A 9221-nucleotide genomic window follows, 5' to 3' on the forward strand; every position below is an offset into this window, starting at 1 on the left:
AGGGATTAAAAGCAGATAAATCCCCAGGGCCAGATGGTCTGCATCCCAGAGTGCTTAAGGAAGTAGTCCAAGAAATACCGGATGCATTAGTGATAATTTTTCAAAACTCTTTAGATTCTGGATTAGTTCCTGAGGATTGGAGGGTGGCTAATGTAACCCCACTTTTTAAAAAAGGAGGGAGAGAGAAACCGGGGAATTATAGACCGGTTAGTGTGACATCGGTGGTGGGGAAAATGTAGAGTCAGTTATCAAAGATGTGATAACAGCACATTTGGAAAGAGGTGAAATCATTGGACAAAGTCAGCATGGATTTGTGAAAGGAAAATTATGTCTGACGAATCTTATAGAATTTTTTAAGGATGTAACTATTAGAGTGGATAGGGGAGAGCCAGTGGATGTGGTATATTTGGATTTTCAAAAGGCTTTTGACAAGGTCCCACACAGGAGATTAGTGTGCAAACTTAAAGCACACAGTATTGGGGGTATGGTATTGATGTGGATACAGAATTGGTTGGCAGACAGGAAGCAAAGAGTGGGAGCAAACGTGACCTTTTCAGAATGGCAGGCAGTGACTAGTGGGGTACCGCAAGGCTCAGTGCTGGGACCCCGGTTGTTTGCAATATATATTAATGATTTAGACGAGGGAATAAATGCAGCATCTCCAAGTTTGCGGATGACACGAAGCTGGGCGGTGGTGTTGGCTGTGAGGAGGATGCTAAGAGGATGCAGGGTGACTTGGATAGGTTAGGTGAGTGGGCAAATTCATGGCAGATGCAATTTAATGTGGATAAATGTGAGGTTATCCACTTTGGTGGCAAGAACAGGAAAACAGATTATTATCTGAACGATGGCCGATTAGGAAAATGGGAGATGCAACGAGACCTGGGTGTCATTGTACACCAGTCATTGAAAGTGGGCATGCAGGTTTCCGGTGACGTCGAGAATGGCAGCCTAAATCACTAGCTCCTCCGGAAAAACGCATATTAAGTCCCGTTAACCCATCAAATATAATATTTTTCGAAAAATATTTGAACTGAAAAGAGGGGCAAGAATGGGGAAAAGAAATAGAAATTAAAAAAGGGAAACTGCAGAGCCAGCGTTCGAGAGGAGTACAGCGAGCGGCTCTCCTACCCGACCACGTGCTAGTGAGGCGGCCGCCGGGCCTCGTTCAGACGAAGTGGCGAATGTCTTCGAAATCCTGAAATAATGGAGGTCCAGAAAGATAATAAAGCAGCAGCTCCGTGATATTACGGCAGAGCTCGCCAGCATTAATCAAAAAGTAGCGGTGGCAGAGACTGGAATTGAGAAGGTAGAAGATCGCGTCCAAAAGGTGGAACAGATACTGAGCAAGACAATAAAAATAATACATCACCAAGAAGGTAAACTGCTTGACCTGGAGGGAAGATCACGGCAGAAAAATATCAGAACCTACAACGTTCCTGAAGGAGCGGAGGGCTCGTCCATGATGGAGTTTGTCAGAAAGTTATTGCGGGACACGCTGGATCTTCCCCCGGCTATGAAGCTGGAAGTTGAAAGAGCCCACCGCACGTTAGTCCCAAAACCTACCCAAGATAGAAAGCCGCGCTCAATAATAATTAAATTCCTATGGTACAGCACCAAGGCGGAGATTCTACGAAGGGCCTGGGGTAAGAAGACAGTGTTTTTAGAGTATAAATTAATATATTTCAACCAAGATTAAACCCCCCCCCCCCCACGGTCCTCCAGAAACGCAAAGAATACTCCGAAATAAAGCGAGTACTAAAGCAAAATAAGATTAGATTTCAAACTCCGTACCCTGCTAAACTTCGAGTGTTTTATGACAATGGGACGCGGTTGTACCAGACAGTGGAAGAGGCAACTACAGACATAAAGGCCAGAGGGTTGCCTGTCAGCATGACCAAAATGAGTGAAAGCCCGACTGAAGAATTATCCCACTCCGCTTGGGAAATAATGCGAGAATCGAGAAGACAGGAGATGGGAAGAGGCCGAGAGAAATATATCAGGAAGAGACCGGGAGTTTCCCAAAGACAGTCCTCACCCCCTTCAGAAGAGCCATAAGGTTTGGCTAACTTTAAAAATGTTGAGAAGCTAAACGGAAGCAAAAGTACACGGTGATAGAACCAACTCAAGAAATACTTATTATATTGTGGATTTTATATTACTTAGTTGTTATTCTTTATTCGCTCACTTACTCCTTTTCCCCAACAAAGTGAGAATATATATATATGTGTATATGTGTGTGTGTGTGTGTGTGTGTGTGTGTGTGTGTGTGTGTGTGTGTAAAATGTGTGTGTATATGTATGTGGGTGTGTATATGTGTATGCAGGTGTATACATGTTTAAATTTGTGTGTGTGTGTGTGTGTGTGTGTACATATATATATATATATATATATATATATATTTAGAGTACACTGAAATCTTTTCTGTGTAATGGATTTGTTCACTGACTTTTATGAATACTGCAATGGGGGCCCTCAACTCACAAGTAGGAGGAGTTACCCTCCACAGCTAGACATTTCCTCTAGCTCAACACAGGGTCATCTACCAGAGACCTCAGCCTTGGAATCACACGTTCGTTGCCATTTTTGTTATTATTTGCGTTTCTTGGTTCTTATTTGTTCAGGGAGTAGATCGATATAGTTTTATTCTAATTTCAATGATACATTGACAGATAAATACAGATGGCTAAGGACAATGTAAGATTCATTTCTTTTAATGTCAATGGGCTATTAAATCCAATCAAACATAAGAGAATTTTATCCAAAACGAAAAAAGAACAAACCCATACAGTATATTTACAGGAAACTCATTTAAGTGATAATGAGCATAAAAAACTAAAGAGAATGGGCTTCACTAATCTGTTTTTCTCCTCATATAAATCAGGACATAGGAAAGGAGTTGCTATTCTTATCTCAAGTAGGCTAAATTTTGAAAAAGTATTCGAAATAGGAGATAAAGAAGGCAGATATATTCTGGTAAGGGGGAATATAGACAGAAATTCAGTTACTTTATTGAATATATACACACCCCCCGGGAAGTGATGTTGGTTTCTTTCAGAAAATTACTGATATTATGGTAACGGAAACAGAAGGTCTCCTGATATGTGGGGGAGAACTAAATTTACAATTACAACCTAACTTAGACTCTTCCAATAGAAAAACCTATGAAACAAAATCCTTACATAAGAAAGTCAATACACTTTTTGAGGATGTTGGTTTAATTGATATATGGAGGGACCTTTTCCCCGACAGAAGGGATTACACTCATTATTCTGCTCCCCATTCTGTATATACAAGAATAGACTATTTCATAACATTTGGAAAAGACAAAGACAAAATAAACACCGGTGGAATTGGGACAATAGATGTAAGTGACCATGCACCTATATATTTATCTGTTGATTTTGACCTACAACCAAAGAATACTATTTGGAAACTAAATTCAAGTCTACTCAATGAGCTGTACTTTAAGGAACAAATTAAAAAAGAAATTGGTCTCTATTTAGAATTTAATGATAATGGAGAGGTTTCACCTCCCATTTTATGGGATACTCTGAAGGCGGTCTTAAGAGGGAAAATTATAGCGATATCTTCATATAAGAAAAAAATAAGGAATAAAACATTAGAAGAATTACAAAATAGGCTGAAGGAACTAGAGAAAAGACACAAATTGAATTTGGCACAGGATACATTAGGGGAAATTGAAAGAATTAGGAATGAAATAAATAATTTGGCTACGCAAGAAATCAGGAAAAACTTAATGTTTCTGAAACAGAGACATTATGAAAGTGGATCGAAATCTATGAAAATACTGGCGTGGAAACTGAAAAAAAAAGAGCAAAAAATACAATTCATAGAATTAGGGACCCAAGAACAAAAATAATAAAAAATAAGCTAAGTAAAATTCAAGAAGCTTTTGAAGTGTTTTACAAAACTCTATATTTCAAAGTTCCAGGGGGAAGCATAACCCAAAGTGACACCTTCTTGAATTCTCTAGAGTTACCCACTTTAAGCGAAGAACAAAATAGAATGATGACTGCTGACGTAACTGAAGTTGAATTAAAAGCTGCAATTAGTAGGCTTAAATTAAGCAAATCACCAGGATAGATGAGTATATGGCAGAGTGGTACAAAGAATTTAAAAAATTAGTTAATTCCTGTTTTACTCCCCGCACTGAACTGGGCTCTAAAAAAGGCACAAGTGCCACCCAGTTGGAAAGAAGCAATAATCTCAGCTATACCGAAAGAAGGCAAGATAAAATGGAATGCAGGTCATTTAGACCAATATCCATTCTTAATGTAGATTATAGGTTATTTACTTCCATCACGGCCAAACGATTAGAGGAGTTTCTACCCATACTGACATGTATTGATCAGACAGGTTTTATACGACAACGCCAGACTCAAAACAAAATACGAAGAACACTTCACATTATGGATTATATACAAAAAAATAAAATCGAAGCAATAGTGATAAGCGTGGACGCTGAAAAAGCATTTGATTCAGTTAATTGGAATTTTCTTTACAGAGCTTTACATAGATTTGGCTTCCAAGACACAATTATTAAAACTATACAGACACTATATCACAAACCTACTGCTAGGATTAAAATCAATGGATATTTATCAAATAGTCTTACCCTAGAAAGGGGCACAAGACAGGGTTGTGCATGGTCACCACTACTCTTCGCGTTATATCTGGGACCATTAGCTCAATACATCAAACAAAATGAAGATATCAGGGGAATTACTATTAAAGGGACAGAGCATAAATTGGCTTATTATGCGGATGACATTTTGATCTATCTAGGGCAACCAACATACTCTTTACCTAAATTGATGCAATCCTTTGAACAATATAATATGTCAATTATCAGGATACAAGATCAACATAGATAAAACCCAATTACTTTCATATTACTATAGCCCACCAAGAGAAATTGAAAGTCGATACTCCTGGGCATGGCACACAGAGTCTTTCAAATATTTGGGCATCATTATGCCAAAAGATTTGGCAAAATTATCAGAATGTAATTATCAGCCTTTATATAAAAAAAATTAAGGAAGATGTGGCAAGATGGAACCTGATTCCTTTTTTCAGTCTCAGTTCAAGGATTGAGTCTATTAAAATGAATATACTGCCCAGACTGTTACATCTCTTTCAGACTCTGCCAATAGAGATTAATCAAAATCAATTCAATGAATGGAACAAGATGCTATCAAGGTATATTTGGCAAGGTAAAAGGCCCAGAGTTGGTCTCAAAACTTTGCAGTTAGCAAAGGAAAAGGGGGGATGGGGCCTACCTTCCCTTAGATTATTATTTTGCAGCATAGTTGAGAGCTGTGATATGTTGGTGTAACCCATCATATGACGCCAAATGGGAAAACATTGAGGAGCTGGTACTTCCCATCCCCATACAAGCAATTTTGGCTGATAAAAATCTGCAAAGGTACATAAATACTATTGATAACCCATGGGTGAAATTGACTCTTAAAATATGGAAAACAACTATAAAAGAATATAATCTAGAGGGAGATATTGCAATTCTTAAAAGGTGTACATATGACTCGGATTTTACACCAAATAAATTGGATGCTAGATTTAAGGACTGGACAGCTAAAGGAATAATAGTTCTTTGCAACATAACGAAAGAAGGAACACTGTTCAGTTTTGAAATGCTTAAAGAGAAACACTTATTAGAAAAACAAGATTTTTATCCATAGTTACAGATGTGACAATATGTTAATAAGACATTTAAAAATGTAACCAAGGCAAATACATGCTTGATAGAGCTATTTAGAAAAAGCATATAATTCAGATAATGGTAGTAGAATCATTTCAAGCGTGTATATGGGGTTGTCAAATCTTAAAACATATTCGACTTCATACATTAAAACAAAATGGGAGAAGGAAGGAGGGATAATTATATCTGAGGAAGAATGGACAACAATATGGAGATATCAATGGAAGTGCACCAGTTCACAGAAATGGAGGGAGTTTGGCTGGAAAAACTTGATAAGATATTTTATTACACCCTCTCAGAAATCCCATTATGATAGTAACCTCCCTGTTTGCTGAAGAAATTGTGGAAATCAAAATGCAAATCATTAACATATTTTTTGGGATTGCCCTGTTATCAAAAACTATTGGAGGGGGATGCACAATGCCCTACAAGACATCTTTAAATGTGAAATACCCTTAGAGAGTAAGACCATATATTTTGGATATATACCTCAAGAATGGTTGAAAAGAGATAAATATTTAATGAATATACTGTTGGTGGCTAGTAAAAAAACTCTTACTAGGAAATGGTTATCACAGGAGAGCCCAACTTTAAATAAATGGATGGAAATTACAATGGACATTTACAAAATGGAGAAGATAACAGTATCTGTTAACCATAAGCTGGAACAATTTGATTCACGTTGAGAAAAATGGTTTAACTACATAATGCCTCATAGGCCTGATTTTATTCTCACAAATCAATGAATCTGTTGTAAAAAAAAATCACTCCCTACTTGTACATAGTTCTTTCCTTTTGCTTGTTTTTTCATTCCACTCTTTTCTATAAGTGTATACCCCAGATAAATACTTTGTGGATATTTGTGATATATATGATTATATGATATATTTGTACAATGTCTGAAATACATCTTATGGAAATGTTTGTTTGATGATGAACTTCAATAAAAAAATAAATTACAAAAAAAAGTGGGCATGCAGGTACAGCAAGCAGTGAAAAAGGCGAATGGTATGTTCGCATTCATAGCAAGAGGATTCAAGTATAGGAGCAGGGAGGTTCTACTGCAGTTGCACAAGGCCTGACGAAGGGTCTCGGCCCGAAACGTCGACAGTGCTTCTCCTTATAGATGCTGCCTGGCCTGCTGTATTCCACCAGCATTTTGTGTGTGTTGTTCCTGGAGAATTGTGTGCAGTTTTGGTCCCTTAATCTGAGGAAAGACATTCTTGCCATAGAGGGAGTACAAAGAAGGTTCACCAGATTGATTCTGTGATGGCAGGACGTTCATATGAAGAAAGACTGGATCGACTAGGCTTATACTCGCTGGAATTTAGAAGACTGAGAGGGGGGAATCTTATTGAAACGTATAAAATTCTAAAGGGATTGGACAGGCTAGATGCAGGAAGATTGTTCCCAATGTTGGGGAAGTCCAGAACGAGGGGTCACAGTTTAAGGATAAAGGGGAAGCCTTTTAGGACCGAGATGAGGAAAAACTTCTTCACACAGAGAGCGGTGAATCTGTGGAATTCTCTGCCACAGGAAACAGTTCAGGCCAGTTCACTGTCTATATTTAAGAGGGAGTTAGATATGGCCCTTGTGGCTAAAGGGATCAGGGGGTAAGGAGAGAAAGCAGGTACAGGGTTCTGAGTTGGATGATCAGCCATGATCATACTGAATGGTGGTGCAGGCTTGAAAGGCCGAATGGCCTACTCCTGCACCTATTTTCTGTTTCAAACATAACCAGCCCTAACAACAGCTGGGGCTCAGCTTTGATGACCACTCCAATAACCCTCACCCCTCACCCCATTTCCCCTACACCCCCATCTCATCTTGCTTCAGGACTAATTTGGGGATTTTAGAAATCAATCTTTGCACAAAAGACTGGTCAGCATAGCGAATGCACATGAAATCAAGGTTAGTATACTTACACTTATTTATCAGACAAAAAAAAAACAATGAGCAGGAATAATGAGATCTGCTCAGGTTGTGCCTAATGGAACACCATAATGCTTTGAACCTAAGTATTCACATACTCTATCAACAATTTGCTCTGGGGACTGAGTGTCTTATTAAATATCTTATGATAATAGTAAATTGGGTGGGATTATGGGGACTGAAGCTTCAAGGGGAAATGGACAATGGAGTGAATAGGTGAGAATATGGCAGAAATAATATATTGAAATGTACCGCCTCAGTCATTGTGTTTGTTCAATAGAGATCAAAAGGAAATAAGGGATTGGACTGATACAATGCTAAACACTGAAGCTGAGGCAAAGGATCAGACATGATTTAATGAATATAATAGGTTCAAAGAGGGATAGCCTACTCAAGTTGTCTTTTCTTTCTACCCACCCTTCTAACTTCAACTAACCCCCTCTCCATTTCCCATCTCACTTCCCCATCCCACCCCATCAACCAACCCTTCCCTACATTCATTTACCCATTCCTTTGCTACTACACTTACCCATCCCACCCTACATCCTTCGCCACCCGCTCCACTCACCCACACAACCCGACCTACCCCCACCCCATACAACCCCTTACCAGTCCCATCCTACCCCCTCGCCAGCCCCTATATTCACTAAACCGCCTCCTAACATTCACCAGACCCACATTTGACCTCATTAACTCCAACCCCATCCCTCACCTCACCTTCCCTGTCGGGCCGGGCCTAAGCTTGCCCCTGTTCCACACTGCTCCCTCTACCCTGTTTTGACTGACTCTATAACCACGAAGCTCTTAGGTTATAAACCCCTCTCGTACCAAAGCAAACAAAGCCACGACGTTGAGGACCGGCGAGGATAAACGACTAACAACCGAGAGAGCGCGGCGGGTACTCACCGCGAGGGACGGCAACGGCGGGCGACGCGCTGCGTGATGACGTCACGCGCACCGCACTCTCGACGGCCGAGGTCCGCTGCTGTCAATCATTCTAACCTGAACACGTGATTCTGCTGATGTTGGAACTTCGGAGCAACAGCAGGTCAGGCGGTAATCGGGAGTGGCGCAGAAGCCAGAATGAGGTGGAGGAGGGAGGAGTACAAGCTGACGAGTGATAGGTGAAACTAGGTGAGGGGGATTCTTTAGTGACAGGATGCGTCTTTCCATTGCTACAAAACTTACTGTGCAAAAGTTAAACGGTATAAATACCCAGCAGGTCAGACATCATTCTTGGCTCTGGAGGCAAGGTTAACAGTTAGTCAAGTGCATTTTCAAATCCCTTCTGCTTTCTCCCCAAAACCTTCACAGCCTTCCTTTAATGTTGGACCCAGACATGACGCAGTGCTCGATTTGTGGCCAAACTAATTTCCTCTGTTTACTTTTACACATTCTCAACCCATTCTGCCACAACTGGGTACAAATACACCACTTTGGTCCTGAAAGATGTTTAGAATTGTGCCCTTCTGGTTTATATTGTTACTTCACATTCTTCAGGTAAAAATAAAATACTTCACATTTCCCAGTATTAAATTTAATCTGC

The 9221-nt window shown here is 39.7% G+C and overlaps 1 protein-coding gene across 6 annotated transcripts in view; it reads right to left on the bottom strand.

The window, feature by feature from the left end:
• Positions 1-8633, bottom strand: part of cstf1 (cleavage stimulation factor, 3' pre-RNA, subunit 1) — a 72706-nt gene extending 64073 nt beyond the window's left edge. For 2 of the 6 annotated variants that reach the window (XM_059980330.1, XM_059980329.1), the window contains exon 1: positions 8504-8560. The gene's annotated coding sequence lies outside the window, so the exon portion shown is untranslated. Of the gene's footprint in view, positions 1-8503 lie in introns of all 6 variants that reach the window. The other 4 variants (XM_059980332.1, XM_059980331.1, XM_059980328.1 and 1 more) reach the window with 4 other exon arrangements.
• Positions 8634-9221: the final 588 nt, after the last annotated feature.

The sequence above is a fragment of the Hypanus sabinus genome, chromosome 9 (genome assembly GCF_030144855.1).
Source record: "Hypanus sabinus isolate sHypSab1 chromosome 9, sHypSab1.hap1, whole genome shotgun sequence".
Taxonomy (NCBI): Eukaryota; Metazoa; Chordata; class Chondrichthyes; order Myliobatiformes; family Dasyatidae; genus Hypanus; species Hypanus sabinus.